This window comes from Vanessa tameamea, chromosome 5, assembly GCF_037043105.1.
Source record: "Vanessa tameamea isolate UH-Manoa-2023 chromosome 5, ilVanTame1 primary haplotype, whole genome shotgun sequence".
Classification (NCBI taxonomy): domain Eukaryota; kingdom Metazoa; phylum Arthropoda; class Insecta; order Lepidoptera; family Nymphalidae; genus Vanessa; species Vanessa tameamea.
In genome coordinates, this window is record NC_087313.1 from 420839 (window position 1) to 447001 (window position 26163).

Genomic DNA, 26163 nt, shown 5'->3' on the forward strand with positions numbered 1-26163 from the left:
TGATTACTTATTTCCTTCAAGATTATAACGTTAATTAAATATTTAATCCAATCAAAAGTTAATCATTTTTAGTGAATTATAATAAAAAAAAATGATTAGTCTAATATCAATTAATTTTTTTTTTTCAAATTACGGCGTATTTTTAAATGATTGCACATAATTTTATAATTATTCATGACTGAAAAGAATCAACTGTTGCTACGCTCTCAATAGCATAGCGGGCCGTAGCTTGCGCGCCCCGTAGCCAGTGGTGGTAAAATTTTGGTGGGAGTGAGTGGGGTGCGCGCGCGCCGGCAGTCGATCGACTACACGCGGCGCACGTGCCCGCCTTCCCGGAGTGAAGTGAAGTGAAAGACATTAACCCTCAACACTCGATCAGTGACCGCTGACCAGCGAAAAAAAACAGTGTACGTTGTGTCTTTGCTCTTTCCCAAAAAACGGGACGATGAGTTCTCTGGAAATGTCATTGGCATAAATAAAGTGACGTGTTGTGTTGGAGTACCATTGAGTGGACCTGGACGAGTTTTTTTATTTCTATTTCTTTACCCTCCCCCCTTGTAAATATTCGTCGGAATATTTATTTTTTATCGTTCTTTTATTTTTGCCAATTACATGACTCCTGCTCTTTTATATCTAACAGTTTTATTTACTAACCGCATGTACTATATTGATACGAATCAGTAGTTTGTATATGGAAATGGCTTTTCCCGTAAATCGTGTTAGTTTTCGGGCCGATAGTGCGAAGGTCGTTCGACGAGTTTTTTTACAGTTTTAACGGCGATCCCGCACCGCTCTGACACGAATTATTGTCATTTGTTTTTATTTAATTTAAAATAATTTTCCGTATTTTGAAATTTTAGTTAAAACATAAATATTGTAGAATCACTTTTTTGACTAATATACATAGACTTGTTTAGTTCTGAGTATCTCTACTTTTTTTACAACTTTAGCTACTTTCAATTTCTTATTCAACTTTTTATTTATTATATCTGCCTTTATAGATATCATCTATATATACCTACCAATATATTTCCTATAGTTTCTATATACTACACGCATAATTCTTTCTAGGTAAGTACGTCGTAAACTCGCCCTAGCCTAGACCCAGGGCCTTTAGTAAAGCGTCCTCTTGTTTTTTAGTCTTGACCCCACCCTTCGGCCTTACTTCTTGCCATTCCGGACTAGAAGCCAGTGCAGTGGAACATTGAGGAGTGGACTGAGTGTATCATGTTGTTGTGGATTTGACACAAATTACACCGCTGCTACGGTCTTGTTTTAAAATTTCAGGTGAGTTTAAAAATTTTCATGTCGTTGACCTATTTACATTTGTAACATTCGGTATCGAGATTAGTGATATTTGAGATGAGTCACTTGCTGTTTTTTATTATTATTGCGAACTTATTTTTTTATTTTTTTTTATAAAGAAGAAAAACGTCGTCAACCGCTTTTATTTGAGTATTTTAACATAATTTTATTAATGAATCCAGTGCTGTTAGATTAATATTTAATATCATTAAGAATACATTGAAATTAATGCTGAAATTGTTTATTGCATGTAATCATTGTCACGCAGAATATTGAGTTTAAAATGTTTGTTCAAATTAAGGAAAATACCTAAAAAAATATTTCTTATAAAAAATAAAAATTTTGTACCAAATCCATCAAACGTTCATAGTAAAATGTCATGTCAATCGTTTTATAGCTGACTGTACTTTTTGAAAACTAAGCCGCTACTAAGGTTTTCCTTTGCAATTACATTTTTTATGTGATTAATTATGAGATTCTGTACATACAATGTACATCCCATAATTATTTTTATGTATGTAGATATATCAGTACCATTTGGATTATTTTCTAAGCTTAGGATGCCATATAACCATACCTAATAATATTCGGCTCTTCATGTTGAATTAAAATTTAATTTCACGATTTTTTTTCTTAATTGAAGTAGGTTTTTATAAGCAAACGGCAAATTATACGATTAAATTAACGTTTATAAAGGCACTCAACATAGTTTCAAAATATAAACCGAGAGAATCGGCAAGAAATTCAGTAGTTAATCTTTTTCTCGAATAAGACACTCAGCCAACTAGAGTTTGCAAATAGAACTTTGGATGAATCTTAGGGAGTAATGTTAGGTTAGGTAGCTGAGATTCGTAACATATTTGACATATTTGACGTATTTGCACAAAGTACAGGCGCCGGCGGAACGCAATGTTAAGCCGTGATATATGACTACAATTTACCGTATACGAACAGCCTTGAACACTGTTTTAGTATTATTCGGTAAAATAACGATACGGTTGTTGACCTCACTGGTTATTCTATTCAGGTGAGTGACCTTATATAGAATATATTTTGCACAAATACAAAACCAGTCAGGATTAGTCGAATTAATTAGATAACATGCGTCGAATGTGTTTTTGATAGTTGCACTACTTTATACTTATTCGGGTCTAAAACACATTTGCGTTGTTATCTCACTGCGTAACACACTTATTGCTTTTAAATATATATTTTACTACAAGTATCGGCAACTTCGTTTGATCGAATTCTAGTGAATAATGTATTCTAAAACCATTTCTTTACATTCAATTTATCGAAATCAAAATAACGTTTCATCTCCCTGTTAGGCCTCGCGTTAAAATTGAAATTTCTAATAAAGAATATTGGATATTCTTAGCGGATGCCTCATTATAAATAAAATTCCAATCTTCCAATATAAGATTTCTAGAATTTTTACTTTTTCTTGCGCAATTGTAGTAAGTCACGACAAACGATTTTATAAGTGTATAGATTATAAAAATAACAATTTAATTCGGACAAAAATAACGTCAGACATAGTTGATGTAAACAGTAGTGTCAAAATGTGTTGTAAGTTCATTAAAAATTATGCGTAACGCGAACTGTAACTCAAAAATCACACCTTTAAAAACGAAACCGGTGGCAACTTCACTCGTAACGTAACTTTTAAAGTAACGTTTTAATATTTGTAAGAGCCTACTCTAATAATGTACATATTTAACTTTTTCATAAAGTTACATACTACAATCATTGCTCGTTTATTAAATATATCTAAGCATGAAAAACGTCGTAATATATTTATCAATAGAAACATTCAGTGGGTAATGTTTTTTAATTAGATTTGGGGGAATTTTAAATGTGACGAGACGTATTGTCTATATATGAGAATGATATTTGATTCATAAAAATTCTATTTTCCAACATATAATTTAGGTTAAAGGCTTAGATAGAAGTTAATGTATAAATTAAATTATTTTTATTTTAGTTTAATTTAAAATCTTAAAAATTTAGTAGGTGTTGATTATTTTAATTAATATTTTATTACTTTCAGTGAAATGCAAATTGAATCATTATCACTCGAAATAAAAGAATTTTTATTTATTTTTATTCTAATGTTTGGTGGTGACCAGACACCATTAAAAGTGATTATGTTGATGTAAAGTATACACTCAAAGGCACTTATTTATTAAATATATATAAAACAAAATTCAAATACATTATGATTCTTGTGACATCACGGCTGTTAAAAAAACAGGTGTAATTTTCTTGGTAAAATAATTTCAACTTGTTGTTATAATCTATTTGACTGTTCAAACCAAAATCACTGGTGGAGGTCGCGATGACACATCGATCCTTCAACTTAGTAACCTCATTAGTAAAATCTCAGTGAGTCAGATAAGAGGATCGCGGTGAAGCAACACAGTGGGCGGCACACGGAAGGCGTGCTATTGTTTTTGATTAGAGACATTTCTGTTAACATTTTAGTATTATTCGCTCGAAATATCCAAGCAATAATAATCCTAAATGATAAGGGATTATGAGCTATATTGGTATACACAAATAGATTTTTAGAGTCTGCTTTGTATGACTGTATCGATTTTTTTTTAATACTAATTTAATGTAATTAAGTGATAAGTACAGTTTTTGAATGAAAAATTAGTTAACAAGTGGTTTGTAAAAAAAAGTTATAAATAATAATGATCTTATATATGTTTGCTTAGCGCTCTTAATAAGGCTCGCATATTGTAGAATTTAACTCGTTAACTAATTATTATCGTTCTAATATTAAAAATTAGGTATTTTTAGAATTGGGTGTGTTTCAATGTCTTGATTTCACCATAATTTGTAATATATTATGAAGGAGTTCTTGATTACTAATTCGTAAAAAGAAATAATTTATCAATAAAAATAACTTAATAATATTAAAAACGATATAAGATTTTTGTATATTATTGGGTTTCAAATAAAAACCACACCAAAAGTCATTGATAATTAACTTAAAAGCGAATACAGACGAGACAGTTTTTATTGTGTTTTATATAAATTAAAGGTATCAATTATCGGCACTCATCCGAGTGTGAGCTCATTATAATTAGAGCAAAGATAATATTAAATTTTTCCTTGAACGTCTAATTACAGTCCCCTGATCACGAACTGACCGAGATTTTACGTGAAGCGGTGAAATATGCTCACAAAACGAATACTGGGTCGTTTCAACGGATTATGATAATTTAATTAATTTCAAACGGCACTAAGCGCCACGAACCCTCTGCTGTTTCGGTTATTTCGCATACTATTTAACGTATCTTAATAATGAACATGGATACGTATTTATTGGTGTGAGGGCTTTGTCGCGTCCGGGTGGGTTCATCACTCACCTGATATTGTACCGCACATAAATTGTGTATTGAAGTTTTCCGTTTTGATTAGTAACGGAGACAATTTAATTACAGGCTTCAGATATATATATAATATCTTTGGATGTAAGAAGCGGCTTAAATTTCTTACGGTGTAAGTTCAAATAAATGATAAAGGGAACATGCATCCTGTCATTATGTGTGTACGTACAAAACAAATGAATATCTCCTAAATATGTATATCAAAGTTTGATTCATAATCCTCATAAAAAGATGTATGATTTAAAATTTTTTTCAATTTTTTAAAAGCAACGATAACAATTACATTTCCATACATTCGCAAATCACAATATATTTACGAAATGAATCCACTCGCACCGCAATGAATCGATACACAAAGCGTACGATACGCTGAAAACCTAGTGCAGTAGAAACGCTAGAGCCTAGACCCAGTGGCTAGGTCTAACAGTGACACACATAGTGGCAACTTTCACTCGCAAGCCGCAGATGCGGCGGCAATGACCACGCGACGGTAATGTCAAGTGCGTAAACAGTTTTCACTGGACGGCGGGCGCGCTGAATATACGATTGATAATTTTTTTCGGCGCATTTTTGAGTGATTCACTGTTGCACTATTTTATTTGATTAAAGTTTTTATTAAACTTTATTTAATACTCGTTTATAATATAGATTTTATTCAACAATATTATGTTAGTGAAAGTTTATAAGCTAGTCTTTTAATATATACTTAGAGAAACTATCTCTAGTTCTTTTTCTATATTAGCTGTATCAGCGTTCGATTATAAATTATTTGAATGAAGATCTTTTTCCTCGTACATTTAGAACATCTGTATGGTCAGCATAACGACTATATTTATATATAGCTGTCATTAAAGTAACTTAAACTTACAATGATTACATAAATTTAAATACAGTGAGTTAAATACTCAATGATGACCGTTAATGATGCTTAACTAATATTTCCCAAGCTCTGTTAACACTGAGATTCCCAATAGATCACTGATGAAGTAGCTGCTGAAAGATATTGGTCAACTTGAGACATGATTCATTGAATTTTGTAACGCGTTCGAGACGACCGCTTTCCGAGGCTGCGGATCAGAGGTTACAACAATTAGAGTCGACGTGATAGTTTACGAATAAGGTGAAGTTATGACATGTTATGTCCGGATTTATTAACGTATAAATCTATATACATTGTAAGTCTGAGAACTCGTGCGAATAACTTTACAAAATCGGAATACGACATTGGATTTTTATTTACAAAAAAATAATTGAATGTTGTTTTTTTTCCATACTTTTTTTTATATATTATATTCTAACACCGTCCAAATAAATATTTTCGCAAAATGTTCGCCCGAAAATAATTCACAGAAAGACAAACCCAAACAGGGATTTATGCGCAATATTTCGTTTTGGCGTCTGTATTATCAAGATTATACTATAAAGTATAAAATATATAAGTATAGATATAGATATAATCATTTCTAAGCAACACTAGACACTAGACAAATAGTTCAATAACTCGAGACGACAGCTAGCTATTGAATAGCTGAAGTTATTCGCGAGACTGAGACACATATACAGGCGTATCACGCAACGGGTGCGGCGCGCATGCGCGTGCGACGGACATTGGCCATCGGTGAAAGCGATCAGCTGACGATACTAACCTTTCGCCTTGATTGAGTTTCATATTGTTAGAACTCTGTTATAGTGTGACCAGTCATTTAGATAAAATCTTCGCTAATCAAAGTGTCATTTAAGCCTTATTTTTTTGTGAATATTAAAACAAAAGTAATATTAAAAAATCGAAATTTATATTAATTTAAATAATAAGTAGTTTTTTACTACATTTTTGATGTTTATATTGATTTTAAAAAATTCAAAAATAGATCGATCATCGATCAATACACGTTTGATGATAAATACGTTCAATGAATAATTAAAACATGAGTTTTAAAAACGATTTTAGTTATTTTAAGAAATAATAACATCAACGCAAATAATTCGCAAAAAAAATAACTAAAATTCAAATATTTATTCTGAATGTCTTCAATCTATATCAATTTGGAAATTATTTCCAATCAAATTATTTTGCGATTAATTGATGGAGCAATCAAAATTGCACCTTAAGTCTTTGATATAAGGATGACAATAGATGGGGAACATTAGCCGTATACCGTCTGAGAACATGTTGTCACGTTGACGAAGAGAAAGCTGTAGTAAGATCCGTTCCGACCATCCATATACATAGTAATATACTTACCAAAGGAAAATTCTTGCAAATATACCTGATTACAGAATAAATAATATTAGCTGTTTGTATTGTGTAGAAACTCTTAGACGTAACCTCAGCTGAGACTTACCTTGTTTGACGTTACCTAATTCTTATTAATGATAGAATGTTTAATCGCAATGATAGTTGTCTTAAACTAAAAATTCTCAGTACTGATTTTATTCCGTCATTTTCGAAACTAAATTTTCAATTTTTACACACTAATATTACCGAAGCGTGGCCGTCGGTTTTATTACTAAGAAATTCGCTGTTTTATATGCATTTATATGTCAAATAAACAAAAACAATGTAATGTAATAAATATTTTTAATAAATTAGACTCTGCTGTTACATAACCAGGCCGAGGCTGTGTGTTAGGACGCTTGTCTCTTCCGATAGCATTGTTGTAAAATTAAAATAAACGTAGTACTAATTCTGTTTCTTAATTTATTAGGAACTAGAATTAGTATTTGAATAACGTTATGTTTTTGTATAAGCCATAAGTTTTGTATACAATAATTACGTTAATATTGTGAATATTGATTCGAAGACGCTATGAGCAGAACGCGTTGAATTCTAATACATGTCATTGAAGCAGAATGTAAGTATCGAGTGCTTCTACTATTTACAGCATTCAAACATAAAATGATATCAATATGATCAGAAATATATATGATTAATTGTTTTTACTAATAAATCGTTTTGTTTTGTAAACACATATTGTCAAATCACATCCAACTTTTATGTTTAAATGTCATGTTATTTTCTATTATGAGGAATGAGGACCATTTAGCGAGAAAGGTTTTGAAAATGGATGTGGATGGATATAGAGGTAGGGGACGACCCAAGAAACGATGGGTGGAATGTGTGAAAGACGATATGGTTAGACAGAATGTTACTTGTGAGATGACGCCCGACAGAGAAGTATGGAAGAAGAAGAACAATTTTATCCAATGAAATAAAAACTATTATTCTATAAATTCTTAAAAAAAATACTTTGTTTAAAGACAGAACAAAAAAATGTATAGATCAGCTATTGGTTAATAAAAAAATATGATGTAACATTAAAAATGGTAACTGACTTGAGGAATGAAAGAGCACATGACGCACCGAACAATAAAGTTCAAAACACATGTTACCAAAATACTCCAACTTTCCCGTCGCGTGAGGCTTTCTCCAGATAAAGGACCGCGGCAGATGTCCCGCGAACCCTTCAATCAGTCAATATTTGAATTCAATTTGGTAAAAAAAGAACATGTGCTCACTGTTGTGGGAATATTTTCGGGTACCTGAGCTATTACGCACTACTTACGAAAAGTTACTACTTCCGAAATTATTTTTACGTTAAAGAAATGGACAAATATTGTGTTATAATATTATGGGCGGGAAATTTACGATTTACGTTCTAAATGAGCCAGTATTGTTTTAGTACATTTATAAATTATTAGTTATTTTAATTTCACTTACGTCATTTAGAAAAGAATGCCTGACATGCTTCGGGAAGACTGTTATCTATCTTCTCATCTCATCGGATAAGAGTTATAGAGTAAATAGCACATTACACGTTTTAAAAAAGTTATTCCGAAGAAATGCAAAAAAAATAATTCGTGCTTATTGCTAAATAAAATTTAATTACCTTATACTCAAACTCTGTTTAAAACACTCTGATCAAAATATAAAATTTAAATATCGATTGAACGAACGCTGATTTAAATTTAGAAGTAGTTAAAATAATAAATAAATTTTACATATAAAATGTTACAAAGAGATTGTAATCAAAAATTTCACAAGCAACTTCGCACTCAATAATCCATCACCATTGTGTCAAATAAATTCGAAAACAGTCAAAACATTTGTGTCGTTTTAAATTAAGTTTGTTGCGCTACTCGACATAATGTTGAAAAGATTAATCGATTCTCGATGAATGAAAGAGTTTGTATAATATATATTATTTATTAATAACAGCCCTTTAATACTCTGCTGCTGGCCAAAGAACTTTTCTGGTTCTATCTACTGAGCAATCTCGACTTATATTATTTACATCGGCATTTAATTCCTAGGTCATTAAATATAATTTTAAATTGTTAATAATCTGTTATTAGACAGCCTAAATACTCCCGTCCTATTAACCTATAGTATCGAATTACGAACACGTGTTTATCAGACCTATTTCCGGACCGTTCCAGTCGGATGTAAATAGTTTTTTATGTGATGGGAACTAGGTAACAAAAGGGTTGAGAAGCGTATTTATGGAAAGGATATTGCTTATTATTTTTAAATCTATAATTTTATGCTTATGCCGGTGATTATAAAGATTATTAAATTTAAAAAAAAATGCAGTATTTCTAATTAATTGATTCGGAAGTAAAATAGTGTTTGAAACGTCAACTATAGGCAGTAATAATCATTTTCATTATACAATTTTAAATTTCGATACATAAAATATACATACAATTTATGTAAAATTTCCTTCTAGAAACCTTGAACTTAAAATATTCCGACTTACGTAATATAAAGTCAAGGCTTAAATTCGCTCGAGTCAATGACTCCCGTGTATCACATTTGGAAATAGGTTTTAAGAGACTTAAATATCCGAAACACATACTGTATAGAGTTAGCTTGGGAACTCGACAAGAGCATTCTTACGGTTACTTTGTTCAGAAACTTATAAATGAAATATAATACAGTACATAAAAATGATCCTATGCCGAACCATTATAAACAACTCTTATGCAGGTTCCATAGCAGAAGAGAGAGATAAGGCGATACGAAGGAACGGGATGGCAGGGGCAACGTCCTGATTTGTCAATAAACTTGACCCACATTTCATTGAGAACGAGTCTCACAGGAATCTTGACTTAGGACTCGGGCAGACGTGATTGATTTTAAATGATAAGATAAAGAATTAATATTGCATCTTATTTAAATAGGATTAAATAAATTAGATTAAAATGGAAACAAATTATTGATTTGTCCACGTTAATATATACATAATATATTAAATCAATAGAATTTGATTTTATTTTATAACAGAAAATATATAGAGACGCAAGTAGCTGGCGTTGTTTCTAACTAAATTAAGGATTAATAAATAACATTCGTTATTGAAAAAATAAAACTACCGTTTGAAGCGTTAATTATCTTTCACGTCGCCTCTGTCTGACCGCTCCTTTATCTTCTAAAGGTCCTTGTACGGTGTAACGGGGATTGAAATACGGTTTCGTGATCACGAAACCTTAAATTTCTGAAACGTAACTTAGCGACAACATTATTTCGTTTTATTATTTTTATATAAAATAAGGAGACAGGAAATTTGCAAAAACTAAAAATTACTTTCAATGTCAAATTTAAACATTATAAGAAAATATGAATATACATATTTATTCTTACTTAGGTGTGTGTGTTCTATGCATTAAAGCTATCTTAATATAATCACGGATTAATACTGCGTCAGTGTTACTTATTACTTAGCCTTAGTCTGTTATAACGGTACAGGAGGCCACGCGTACCACGTGGACTCGTAGGATAAACCGGTTAAATTTATCGTTGTGGAGTCAAATATTGTTCTTTGACGCTAATGGCTCTTTAAATTTGTTACTTTTATTATATAACTTATAAATCCAAGAAATGGATATAATATTGTCCCAGTTTTACTTGATTCTATAGTACCATTCTTTTTACAACATTACGAATAGTTTAATAAATAATTTAAGTGAATCGGATATTGTTTAGAATTATAAATTATATCTAAAACTAAAGTAAAGGGACCCTTTGTGAAGGTTCTAATGCTGGGTTAAAGTCTCTTCTTATATTAAGAAGCCTTGGAGCTTATTCCATCATACCAGTCCGAAGGGAAGTTGGTGGTTGGTAATAAACACTAATTAAGAACATGAAAATTCAGTAATTCTTGTCTGCATTTGAACTCAGCGTAACAGGCTTAGTGTTATACTTTGTAATACTATTATTTATATACAATATTTTTTAAGCAAACGTATTCTTAGTATATAAAGTTAGCTTTATAACAAATGAATAAATCAGTTAAAATTCGCTAAAGCACTGCACCAACCTGGTTCAAATTAAATATATCTAAGGTAGCTAAATCATTGTTGGTAGCGAGTTGACTCTATATAGAGGCGCTATCTCAATTTTCTCATAATCAAAGAAAAAATATTACGAATAATTTGTAAGTAAGGTCATCATGTATTTATTAGAAGTGTCCCGTTGATTTGCAATTACTATTCGAATTCCATTCAAATTAAAGCAAGATGCATGCGGCGCGTAAAGTGTTTACAACTTTTATGAACTTGAAAATGGTTTATATGGTACTAGACTTTACACTATAATAGAGATGGGAGTATCATTATTCAACACATTAATATAACATATCAGGTATTTTATTTACCAGATGTCTGACGCATTAATTTTATATTTCACGGATTAACATTAAAAATTAAACAGTTTTTCAAGAAATATCATTCAGTGTTTCAAGGGATCTTCATTACATAGTATAAAACAAAGTCGCTTAGCGCTGTCTGTCTGTAAAAGTGCGATGGTATATGTCTATCTCTTAGGGATAGGTCACAACAACCATTTTTTATCCTTTAATTTTTACGAGAAAGAAAGGCTTATTTTCGAAGCAATTTTAATCAATACAGCATTAATCCTTATCCAATTAAGTAACTTATATAAATTATGCATTTAATATAGATCAATATGGACCTTTACAGCATCTACTTTAAATGAATATTTTCGAAGATATTACAGATTTAAAACGCAGGGACATAGGTTTGTATTGTTTAATGACTGAAAAACTGTGAACGTTGTAAGACATTCTGTAGTATATTTAGTATAAGCATTGTACCCGAGCGAAGCCGGGGCCGGTTGCTAGTTACAAATAAAATATTATAAATATATAAATTGAATTGCACCGATATCGATGGTTGGTTGTGTTGAAGTAACGATGTATTGATATTTTGAAATATATCAAAAAACATATTATATTCTTCTCAATGGGAATTGTACTATAGATAGAGTTGTTAAAATATCATAAAAAATAGTCTACTGCAACGATAAATACCATTTATTTTGCTAAGCTGTCTTATTAAGCTGTATAAAATAGGACAAAAAATATTTATATTTATTTTATAAATGAAGATAATTTCTTTTAGAACATGCATATAAGATACTGTAGTATAAGATGAATTGATTTGTTATCACGCCTCCGAGTCCTGTTCTATATGGCAGCGCACGTGTCGGGCATCGAACGGCCTTGTTGAACGGCGCGCTCCACTACGTCACTAACTGTAATCTGTCGGACATTGTACCTGCTTGGTATGGAAATAAACATGTGCTATTTATAGCGCCCACTTCGATTCTGACATTACTTATGTCAAAAACGATCCGCGGTTTTGTGATTTTGCTGAGGATTAGAAATTATTTTTTTACTTCGTTGAATTATAATCCAAATCAAGATATATAGTGTATTTATATAACATATACTTTATATTTTGTCTAAAATATAAACATAGACAATTTACTTGTAAAAAAAAAAGAGTAACTACTGAGTTTCTTGCCGGTTATTCTCCGTTGAATCTGCATTCCGAACCGGTAGTAGCTTCACTTAATAGACTTTGTTTAATTGCGATTCAAAAGTGCTTGTAAAAGCCTACTTAATTAATTATATTTTGATTTGATTTGAAATATTTTTCATAAAATATTGCCGTATAGCAAACTGAAACACAAAAACAAAAATTAAGCTAAGTTACTAATTAGTCTGCAAGCAGCAACGAGCGTGACGGCGATTGTGTGTCTTTTATTTTGTGGTCAACCGAGCGTTCAGTTCAAGTAACTACGTCACTTAACTGTAACACTAGTAACCATTATGAACATTACAATTGTCACAGGTCTGGTCCCACCGTTAGATGTGACCATAATATTAAGCCTATACGTTATTTATAAATTAGCTATTTTTTTTAACGCTTTAAAAAAATATTTTTATCTTCATAGCCGGCATATTTGGGGGGCTATAATTTATTCTGGAAGACGTGAAAAGCTTAAGAAGGGCTGGTGATAAGTTTGACTTTCTTGAGTAAAATTTAAATAAAATAGATCCCAAATTTGGTTTTAATATTTCTGAATAATTTGGATTTAGAATTTCTCGGCTGTAAGGCTTGGCTTGTCTCTTGGAGTTAATGTATTCGATAATATAGGTATGTTGTTTTCACGTAATACAACCTTATTTAAGTTTGTTTAACATCAAAATAAATTAGGCATACCTTTAAAACTGATTATTTAAAAAATCAATATAATTACATGGGACATTGTTAATATTCAAACTATGCCACAGTGCAAACAAATTTAGCCAGACCATTTCAATCAACGAGAAATTATCTTTGAAATATTATGAAAGACTTTAGATGCAAGGGAATAAATAAAAAATCTAAGCATTTTAATAGAATCGTTTGAACAAACTCCGTGTAATTGAAATAAGTAAAACAGTGCAACATGGGTTATTGTATGGCCTTGTTGGTGATCGGCCAACCGTGTGGCCAGTTAGCCTCTACGTCACTGGCTAACTGTTCTGCACGTGGGCATAATGAGTATCGTATCGTTATACTTTGGTTTTATGTAGAAAATTATGTTTTATATGTAACGGAATGTAAAAAACGCCTTCATTATCTAATTGTTATTTAGTGGCAAACGAACAGTAATAATGCATCTGCAATAATAATTAAAGTAATTGTTACGTTACTTAAACGATTCAAAACCAAAACAAAGTCGAGAAACGACGAAAATAGATATTTATTGTAGGTATACTAGATGTAGATCTTGTCATAAAACTATCTCCTTATAAATTACTTGGAAGCCTTAATAAAAAATCAGGGTGAGACTTAATGCATGTGTTTTATGCTAAAGGTAAATAGGCCACCTGGTGATGAGCGGTCACTGCGGCTCATAGGCATTGGCGCTGCAGTAAATATTTACTATTCCTTACATCGCCAATACACGACTAAACTTAAGAACTATGGTAGGGCCTTTATGCCTGTAGTTACACTGGCTCACTCACGTTTCAAACCGGAACACAACAATACTACGAATACCTGTTTGGCGTTAGAATATCTGTTGAGTGTGTACTTCCTACCTTGCCTTACCACTTCTTATAAGAATGTATCTTCGGTTAAGATAAATCGCACTACATTGTCGACTCTTAAATTTGAATAGTAAACTTAAATCAACGAAATCTCATACGTAATATAGGAATCACGTGGACGTAGGATAAACCGGTTAAATATGATGATGATTCTTTGACATGAACATACTTTGACGCCACTGGCTCTTTAAATTTGTTACTTTTATTATATAACTTATAAATTGAATAAATGGTGTAACATTGTACTAGTATTACTTAAATAATAAAATTAAATTAACGAATACTTATACATGACGTAGGAATAATTAAATCAAGCGTATATTGATGTGTAGGTTGATTCTTAATAGTTGAAAATTATTTGAACAACTAAATAATAATTACTATGAGAGTGTCGCTCTGTTTCTCCGTGTTTGATTACGGAACTCTAAAGGCTACTAACGATTAAGCAAATTTTTATTCAGAAATAAATTCGCAAATTGTTTGAAATCGTTGTGAAACTGATTTAGGCGTAGTCAATATTTTGTAACTTAACAATACAGGCTGTTTCTGTGACGCTCTATTAAGCAAAGAAATAAATATTAAAAGTTTGAATTTTTGGTTGAACATGTATAAATGTTACTTTATTATTTTTATATGAGATAATATATATTCACTATAAAGTCCGTACTTAAAACATCAAACATATATTTAATAGGAATATTAGTGTAAGTTACCTTAATTTATCAAAAATTATGTTAAATTTTAAAGGAGCGCTTCATACGAGACGAGTCGTTTTCTTTATTTAATTATCACTTCATTTTTCATTGGTTGTAATAAACAATACAATTCACCTACTTCTTATAAGTCATGCGAACTAAAATTAACCGCTTCTACGTGAATCGGTGGCAATTCTTAGAGACGTTTCACTTTTTGAGCTCCCTCCACCCCTCTCTCCCTCCCCACGACCGCGAAACCTCCTTTCAAAGTCAAGTACAACGTGATGCGCGGCCATTAAAATGACGCTTTGTACTCTTGACCCATTCTGTTTACGCCAAAAAGTGGAGAATTAGTGGCGTTAAATTACACGCACTAGTAAAATTCGAAATTTGATTTTTTTATTTTTAACAGACGATAAAAATATATAGTTACGGACTTTTTTGCTGACTCGAAAATATAACTAAATTTTAATTTTTTTTATTTAATGTATTAACCTACTTAATGTTTAGTAAATCTCGTTTCGAGTGAGGTCGTGCGGAATTTTTGACATACATAATATTTTCATACGATATATTTTTTTATTTACTTTTACTTTATATAAAAAATCCAGACGATGACTGAATTAATAATAATAAAACTTTCGTTTCGATGCGTCAAGCGTGACTCGGTCAGATCAGAGACATCCGTGTCTACAGGATGCTGACCAAATGTGACCTAAATATCTTAACATGGAATTCCATCGAAACCTATCAAGTTTTTGAGTTTACGTACGTATTTTTTATCTTGCGGTATTGTTATGGGCTAAATTTTATACGTATGATTTTTTTGTAATTTCCCTTTATACAGCTTTATTATTATATATATTTTTAAGGTATACACGTTATTATACAATATCAATAATATTAAGTTATATACCTTTTAAAAAACAAAGTAAAATTAATCCAAATATTTAAAAAAAAATGAATTCCATAATGTGTACTGAAGGGGTGTACTCATAATAATTCTATATCTTCATAGAAATAAAGCTATATTTAGTATACTAGACTACATTTTAACCAGCCTTTAAGTAAAACAAGCTTGTAAAAAGTATACTACATACAAATATGAGCGCTTTAACATAGAGCTTTACGTTTCGGAATGTCTATCGTAGCGTAGGTATTAAGATTTCATGTAAACACTAAATAATGTCACTGTTATTAGGACACGAGCCCATTTAGGTCAAAGGTGCCAGGTGGTCATGAGATTACTTTCGTTTTATTTGTAAACTTTATTAACAATTCATGGCTGAACCGAATCTGATGAAATTTACTATGAAGTATGTTTAACAATAAGGAAGGACGAAGACAAATATTAGATTATTGAAATTAGGGTTTACTTGGTGGGGCTTTGAGTAATTTTATCTGTGGAGTACGAATTACTTGTCATATATACTACTGTCAAACATCAATACTTAGCATTGTAGTGTACCGTTTGGAAGCAATTGGAAACAATACCGATGTCGTCAAGCGGCCCATTTGTCAGTCCACCTACCTTATATATAAAATTTAAGAAAATACTCAGGCATATTTACACTTACAGTTGATTCTTAAAACTTAATATTATTGGTTACTTTGAAAAGGAAAGTTTTATACACTTGTTAAAACGTTTGCGATGACATTTAACCAGTATCCAGGATTAACTTCACATTGCAAAACTATGATCGATAATGGCTAAGATTTTTACTATGCAAACAATCTTCTACGAGTACTAACATCACACGCTCAGCACAATTTAAATCAGTCTTTTTCACTTAAAAGATTTAAGTTAAATTAGTTCAAATTATAGTAACAATTTTTTTATACCAGCAGTACTGAATGTGAACTTAATTTCAAAGTACAAACAAAATTATCATTTGTCATGATCATCATTGCGCTCTAAGGTTTTATAACAACAAAGTTATATCAGAACCTTCTCAAGACGGTCAAGCTCTTGATAATAAGAGAAAAAAATTAGAAAAGCATTCCTGCAACAATATCGGAACATCTCGTCATTAACATACAAAATCACAATTTAATTTAATATATTTCCAAATTATTCATAACCTATATCCAGACAAAGTACTCGTAGATATAAAACTCATTTATTATAACATACATATATAAAACTAAATTACTTGTCAACAGTTATTAATGAAACAATTTATATTTTTTTAAATCAAAATCAGAAACAATAAATTCAACTGCAATGAATTATATATTCGATGGTAAAGATAGGAGGTCCATCTGGTTCTGAAAAATGTATTGGGGTCAGCGTACCGTTACCCGGGAGTCAAACCTGTTCCTTCTTTCGGCAGGACACGAAATAGATATAACGTGTGCCATGTGTAAACGATGGTTTTGAAGAACAAATACATTTAAAAGATGAATAAGTATTTTTGGAGCCAGAGGCAAAGACAAATTTCTTTCAATATAACATATTAAAATGTTATTGCTTATTTCCTAATAATAATAACTTTTTAATACTTGTATTGTGTCATGTATAATTAGTATAAATTTATTTACGTTGCAATCAAATAATGGTGTGATTAAATAGATTTATATTTAACTGACAATATTTTATTACATTTTCTTGTATCTAGACACGCGGTAGCCTGTCAGCCAAGTTCAAGTAACAGACTGGCGAGCAGCACCGTGTGTAATATTACACCAACCATTTGGAGCCACTTTTGACCTCCTCATAACTCAAAAACTATTTGACATAAACGTGTCAAATTTGGCTCATATATTGAGACTCGCGAGATACATATATGTTCCAAATTTCATAAACGCATCTCATACGGTTATTTAGATATTTACGTCTAAAAATCGTCATTTTTATCACTGACTAACCTATAGATCAAAGCTATTACCTACTTCCAGGTGACCTAGAAGGTTCAAATTTGGCATGCAGGTAGATAATTAGGCCAATACAAAGAAAAAAATCTGAAACTGGTAAATTTTTTATCATTTTATTAAGCCAATACAGACCTTAGGCTACAATATATTATCCTAAGTTATCAGAAGAAATGATATTTTATGTAGTTATAAATAAATTTCAGGAAGGACCATTGAACTTGGCACCCATTTAGATCTCACTTCTTTTGTCGTTGAAGTCAACTACCAAGGTATATATCATATTATTGGACTTGGCTCTCATTTATACATTTATATTTTTGATCGGATATTATACAACTGTTTACATTACAAAACTTTTTTTATAATAACTGGAATAAACTGACGACAGCCTGTTTCATTTATTATTTTTTTATTGGATATTTAATAAAAAAAATATTTTAATAAAATGTTTAATAACGGCCCTATCCAGATGCTTCTTTCTCTACAATTTCGTCGGTCTTAGAACAACATCAAATATGAAAATAAATAAAAGGTATAAATATTAGTTAAATATTTTATTTAAATTACTTTGTAAAAACAAAAAAACAGCTGTAGATTTTAAAGGTCATTCTTAATTAATAGCAGACGGTTGATCTACTCTTTGTAAACAAAAATTACTAAAAATCACGATATTATTCAAACAAGCTAAGAGGAATCGTTAGGTATCTAGCGCGTGACAGGTGACACGCATAGCGGGCTCCGTCGTAAACCTACTTTAAAGTATTTTCGTTACGGATTCTTTTATGCAAATCTTAAATACCACTATTCCTTTATAGCTTTTATTGAATTCCTAATGACAGAAGTCAGTGCGAGCAGCCGGCAGCTATCCTACTGTTGGAAATCAGCGCTATTTTGATTGAGTGGCGAAATTTAAACGATCATATGAATGGCTTGAAATGCCCGTGTAGTAAGAATTATAGCGTTAGATCACTAATATTATAATTACGAGTAACTCTGTTTTAACGTCATCACGACTAATAAACACTTTTAAATTGATATTTGACAAGTTCATAGAGACAATAATTGTTTGAGATATAGTACACGAACATTAACGAATATGTGAAAATATTAAAACAAAAAACCCGCTCAGCTTCTCTCAACGTACTCAGTTGTTGATATATTTATCTTCGAAGGGAACTATTGCCTTATTTTCCAAAAAGTTTGTATTTTAATAATACATTTCATTTTAAAGGTTCAAAATTAAGAGCTCAGTATAGTAATCTAATAATTACACTTAAACAAAATAGCGATAACAGCGTTAATGGAAAACAAAAATAATGAAAGATAAGAACACATTTAACCGTATATTGAAATTAATATTAACATTTCCAGTAAAAACGAACGATACATTGATATAGCAACTACTACGAAGAATATATTTGCAAGGAAGTTCAATATCGAGATTAACACTTAGTTCTTTAAATAATTCAGTTCCTCCTTTGATCTAAAATATGTACACGCGAGATTTACGCAGATTTGTACATTGTAATTTCGGCCTACTTTAAGAGTTCTGCATGAGGTTTAATTTAATAATTCGGTCCGAATCGATACTACAGTCAGATCGATATCTCCAATGTTAAAGTAAGCTACTTCACGCTCATCAAATACACGTATGCGTGTGTCATTCTGATCATAATCATAGGTATCGCAAATAAACATTTATTATGCGGACTGAATGAGGAACGACCACATTGACTGATTTTGTTTTATTCTATAGCATTTATACATAAGGCGCCGACATGACCCAATGATATAATATATAAATTATATTCAACGTATCATTAAAATAAATAAATAATTTATTTAAATTGATATAATGTTATATAAAATTAACAATATTGACATTTAATGTGACTGACGTTTCCAATTATAGTTTTTATTAGCATTCTTAACTCTTTTACAAGTGATACATTTGGGCAAAGCCATCCCATAAGGAAGGAGCTACAAACCACCCCACCCTGCTATTCTATTTCACTATGAGTTAGTAGATACCTACTATTATACACCTGGCAGAATTTCTCCCGCCACGGGCAGTTTATTTTTTTTATTACGACGTTCTCATTCATGCTGAGAGTAAAATAAATTATAAACACAAAATAAGCATGTGAAAACTTTACTGAGTAAAGTCGGTGTCTTCTATGTTCGAATTTGACACGTGATTTTCATTCAAGATCTTGTTTTACCTACTAGGACATATTAAATATATAAGGTAGAGTGAAAAATTGATGAGAAATGAAAGTAAAATTAATTAACACTTTTGTGATTAAACTTGTACCACTGAATCACATCATCACTCACAATGCGAACTCTTATTGTACGAGATTGTATTCGGGCAGAACCCGTTACGCTATTAAATTAAACTTTTGACAGATAAAGCGAGCCGATGCTTTAATGAATGACATGTCGGACGATGGACCGACTGATCTTTAGGTTGCTTAACACGTCTTGATTGCTTAAATATTGATTCTAAATATTTTATATTTATTATAATCATGATTCTCATTCTAATTAAAAGTCACGGCATATTTTTACATTACATTAACGGTCTGTAAATTTCCCACTAAGGCTAAGGCCTCCTCTCCCTTTGAGGAGAAGGTTTGGAGCATATTCCACCATGCTGCTCCAATGCGGGTTGGTGGATACACATGTGGCATAATTTCGTTGAAATTAGACACATGCAGGTTTCCTAACGATGTTTTCCGTCACCGCCGAGCACGAGATGAATAATAAACACAAATTAAGCACATGAAAATTCAGTGGTGCTTGCCTGGTTTTGAACCCGTAATCACGCGTTCTAACTACTGGGCCCTCTCGGTCACGGCATATTGACAGAGTTGATTTTATTAAACTGCAAAATTAAGGTTGGTTTTAAGCCTAACGTCCTGTGATATGTAATTTTGATGATTTTCTTTAATATGACAATCATATTAACACTATAATCTTTTCTAATGGATACGTGCCGGGGGACAGCAGCATTACAATTTATTGCATGAATGCATATCATTTCTAGGATATTTGGCGGTTAATTTCTTAATGTAGTGTTAATAGTGTTCTGAAAGAATAAGTCACAAAATATTTGGTACTATATTTTATTATATAGTTAGAAAATAATACACGCTTTATAAAAACTCTCCGAATTTCTTGCTAAGGCTCTTCTCAGTTATTTTCTTCTCCGAAACGTCGGATATTTTTACTCCGGCTACAAGTGTAATGTTTGTATTGAGTAAAGAAATTTATCTACTTTATAATCTTTCAAACAAAAAAAAAGTTGTCCCACTATCGTGTTCTTCAATACTAGACTATAAATAAATTGACAGTTAAACACTTACAACGAAAGTTGTCTGTTAAAAATATAAATTTGAAGATTTTTCGCTTAACTGATAAAAAAACTTACTGATAAACTGAATAAACTTTATCCGAGTTATTATTATGATGCGTTGATAAATGAGTCGTTAAAATGAAATATTTAATTTCATATATTATTAAAGGCACATCACTATTTATTTGATATTAAAAGGCTCGTTAAAACGATTGCTTTGGTGTATAATATACGTTATTTATCAAACTCCGGCATTTGTTCTTGACATTTCGGTAGCGATGCACCTGTCCGACTACAAGCTGATTTTGTTTATCAATATTATTGTATCATATCACACCACCTTGTTAACCAACTATCTAATACAATATTTTTATTTAAACAAAGTTTTCATTACGGTATTGGGCCTTATCCAGATAGAAAGACATTTACACGATGTTACGAACGTACCTACATATAAATAGATAGATCTGTTTTCTTTTTAATAGTTATAGATGTAATGTAATGTGTACATCGGTTTCAATTTACTCGCGATATTGCTATTCCAAATACGTTGCATACAGTAAATAACAGAAATGAATTGCAACCGTAATAAAGTTGTCAATATAAATATATTATATGATTACATGCTGGTGTAGTTCAACGGTATTGGGCTGTCTTGCGGTATTTAAGTTACGTTAAGTTAGTTCAATCCTCACGCAACCCAGGAAAGCACGTCTGAATTTTCATGTGCTTATATGAATTGATAACAATAAGTGCTTAAATATATACAAATATGAATTAAAAATAGCTACTGTACAAATCCTGACCGCGTGGAATGGTGGCAAGAATGCTAGCAGCATTTCCCCGTTGAACCGCAATTCCGATCCTCTGGGCTAAAAACGAACCAGCCCTCCTGTCGCCAGTGGAGGCAATGAGGCGAGGTGTTATACTTTTGATGAAGCTTTTTGCACCATTAATCCAAGGGCCAAGTGTTTCGACAGCAAATGGGACAAAAAGTAATTTGATATAAGATACGAAATGTGCTTATATTGTTTACGATTCATGTGTCTAATTTCAACGAAATTCTGCCACATGTGAATCCACCAAACAGCATTGGAGCAGCGTTGTGGAATATGCTCCTAACCTTCTCCTCAAAGGTCGAAAAGGCCTCAGCACAGCAGTGGGAAATTTTCAGGCTGTACATATTGTATTATTTAACGAATACGCATATGTAATAATGCTTGTCTTCTTCTTATAATATAAAATTAAATGTATGTTATAATAGTAATTAAGTATTAAAACCCGGTAAGGTAAATTAATTTTGTGAAAAAAGTTACATTAATAATATATGACACAGCAACATCCACGACTTCAGGCAATTTGGCGTAATGACGACACGAAACTTTAAACACCTACATTTATATATATAATTGTTAAATAATCTATATAATTAATGATCAAAATTTACATTGTTTCTTTTTCTTCTTCAGTCTTGTGAACTTTTACTAAAACGAAATGCAAATATAATGTAACAAACAATTGAAGAATTAAGTATTGATAATGTATTTGTAATCCTTTTTTTGTCTTGTCTATAAAAGCCTCCACAAGTGAGAAGAGGGTTCGTTAAGTTTTTGCGTTAAATAGCTTATTATGTTTTTTGTAATCGATTTTTTAAATTTCAAACCTGTACCTAATTAATATGTTTGTGTAAAGTGTTTTTTTCCGTACGATGTTATCGAATGTTTCGGAAGGTGTACACAGATGGTAATGGTCGCTATTTATTCCGCGGTACACCACCTGTCCCGAGTCAAGGTTCAACTTGGAGCAAAGGTGTTGAATCGACATATAAGTTTACACGTGTACGACTTGAGTATCAAGACGAGGGGCTACAATTACTATTTGCATTTGATATTCATGTAAAAATATAACTAATATTATTATTCTAAGATATTTTTTAGGAAGATTTCAGCAAGCAGAGGCAGAAATTAATCTCATTTGTTTCTCAGAAAAGTTTTACCCTAAACTTTTAAATGTGGACATCATCGCTCTAAAAGAAGATATATATTTACGTGATTTCAAAATGTATAATGTGGTTCTTGTGATTGAAAATAAGTACTTGTATGTGTCGCAAATGTTCTGAGATACTTTTATAATATTCATAAAATGGAGCTCACTTGGGTTAATATAACAAAACTAGTACCGCATTAGAATTATTTTTTAAGTAATAAACAATTATTTTTAATATATTTATTCACTTGGCAGTTACGGCTGCGCACAAAGGGCTACGACTTAAGTAGTCTATCTGTTTATATCTGTTTCCGTGTAGCCGAAGCTACTTATTATATATTGAAAAATTATGGATTAAATAACTAGTAATATTATATTTGATCATTATCATTAAAATGAGCAGGCAAAATAAAATAAAAATTGGATCAAGTAATCAGTTGCAGTTAACGGATTCCGAATATGTTGAATTTATATAAAATAATATTTAGATTCTCCAACTTTGGAAATATTATCTGACGTTCAAACGAACGAAGTCGAATCTCATGTATATGCAAAATATGTTGCTTTAATAATAATTTCCGTTACAAGTATTTTCCCTTCGTACGACAGTAAATGTTAAATTAATTATATATGATACAAGCCAGTTAATCTCGAGCAGCCCGACCTTTGGTTTATCTGTCGCGGTAACGGTAACCGCTCACCAAGCTACCACCATTTCGCGCACTCACCGTTAGCGATAGCACTTCATTACTAACGTAATTGTTGTATTTCGACATTGTTCTCACGATTATCTCGTATTCATCTGTATCGGATGATAATTGTTTTGTTCGCGGATAGTTTAATGGCGGGTTAACTTATATCTAGTTTCTGAAACGGTGTTTAACGTCAGTTTAACTGGCTTGACTTTAATCTGAATGGTCATTGGTCGGTGACAGCTGATGACGTAATAGGCGACAAATAAGCATTCAGAGAAAAGTAAAAATAAATAATTATTCAGCATTTCAAAAACCGAAGATTAATCAGTTTGCATATGTCTTGCAGCAAAGGGGCAAACGAAAGAATTCACAGTTTAATCCGAAACTTTTTATCCGGTATCATCCTGACTCTCTTTTATACACAGACCGTAATTAAAGCGAGTATAATTTGCAATTGTTTTCTTGTCTAGTGTTGTTATATGACTTTAGTTACAAAACTGTAAAAATATTAATTATTCAGATACGTCAAAGTACACCGATTTTATATGACGTAGTATATTTATGAATATAATTTAAATAAAATTTATTTCAATTCGTAATTGATTTAAATCATCCTTTTAACGTTATGAAGTTAATTTGAAAACCAAATAAAACACAATTCATTTCTAATAACGGACGCATTGACAGTCTACATCTTCCGTCCACGAGCTCGCTCAACATAATATATTGTTTAATACGCAAGTACAGAACGTATACAATACTGGGTCGTACTATCAGAGCCTTTCCCTGTTGTACTAATGTAGGCTATAAAGCAGGAAGCTCTTAACTAAAGGCCCCTCTTAAGACAAAGTTGACCCAGAATCCAGTCTGACAGATATTTAACCGCGGTATAAAGAATGTTTTAATACAATTATACATATTTGTGTATATATTTTGATCGATTTTTTAACTGCCGCGTTGAACAAGTGTTTTTATGATAACGCTGCAGATTTTAAGGCCCTTAAGGCCTTAAGAATAAAATTTATTGAACTTTCCGTAATGAAATTCATAAAGTCCGTGATAGAATACTAAAGAAAACCTTACGGTTTAAATACAAGGAAACAGTTTCTCTATGAAAGAATCACACTGATATTACACGATAAATTTAAAAACACTTAAAATGCGTAGGTTTTCCTACATATATACGTACTATGTCAGCCTGTAGGATACTTTACAACTACGTTCAATGCCCACGGATGAAGACGTATGGCTTGTTAATATAAAAATTAAGGTTGCAGTATCTCGACCCAGTGACCGCACTGACGGTAATTAGTCTATGAGGATGAAAGATCACATCTCAACTCGGCCCTGCCTCCGTCCCACATAAAAAGATAACAACTTTATTTTTGGCCTGAATTGATGGACGAGTAATCTGTGCGGACGTTCTATGATGAGAACTTAATAAATCAACTAATAAACCTATAACCAGTGCGAATAAAACAATCTATATTTTAATTTTCTTTAGTAAATTTGTTACAATAACTTGACTAACTTTTTAATGTCTTGGCTTGACGGGCGTATTGGTATAGCAAACCTCGTTTTTTGTTTTGTTTTGTTTGGAGCTCGATATTTCGAAATTATCTACGAATGTCTTGTTCACGAGACTGACGTTTGCGGGTAGATGTTGACGGCATTAGAAGTGTCCATATCGGACTACCTCCTTTCTCGTACGTTTGCTGCGTAAACACGGGTCACCACTACCACTGTCACTTTCACCCCTACTATTTGTTTTATTTATTTCATGCATATGTATACATAATAAAAATAACCATGTTAATTTAAAATCTTATATAAAGTATTGATGTTTGTCTGTTGAGTACTGATCAGTGGATGGTATTCGAGAGTCTGAACGAAGACTTGTCACTGATTTGGTAATTAATATAACATAATTTAATTTATAAAGCTTTGCTAGTTAGAGATGAAGCTTCCCTTTTATATTTTGATTTTGACTTTCAATAAGAAATAATCAAGACTACACTATAATTGTATAATTAAATTAATATAATAAATAATGCAATAAAACATCTAGAAATATTGTTAAAAATTCTTGAATTTAATATTTAGATAACATAATTTGATTGAAGATAAAACATAGAGCGACATATCTAGAAATAGATCGAATTAATGTCGACCTGCAATCGGCGCACTCTCGGCATTTTATCGGCCCATCTTTATTGCTTCGCTACTCAAGCGTTTGAGATAAATTCGACACGTTCCTCAATACAAGTAGAGATTTACTTACTCATTGGTCTATTGGCCAGCTTATATCGCTGCATCCTAAGATCCCGGGTTGAAGGCAAATACGAACTATAAAAACTTATTGAGTTTTTCTGTCAACAAATTTTCAGTAACTCCTCAAAATTAGGACCTTGTAAATGCTACTTAAATTGTCTATAATTACTATTTAATTAA

At 31.5% G+C, this 26163-nt stretch overlaps 1 protein-coding gene across 4 annotated transcripts in view; it reads left to right on the top strand.

Annotated features, from left to right (window-relative positions):
* The first annotated feature begins 290 nt into the window (after positions 1–290).
* The window catches only part of Ich (ichor), a 40320-nt gene continuing 14447 nt past the window's right edge, over positions 291–26163 (top strand). Inside the window, exons 1-2 of one of the 4 annotated variants that reach the window (XM_064221012.1) lie at positions 291–414; positions 1077–1287. The gene's annotated coding sequence lies outside the window, so the exon portion shown is untranslated. The remainder of the gene's footprint in view (positions 415–1076; positions 1288–26163) is intronic. The other 3 variants (XM_064221014.1, XM_026629320.2, XM_064221013.1) reach the window with 3 other exon arrangements.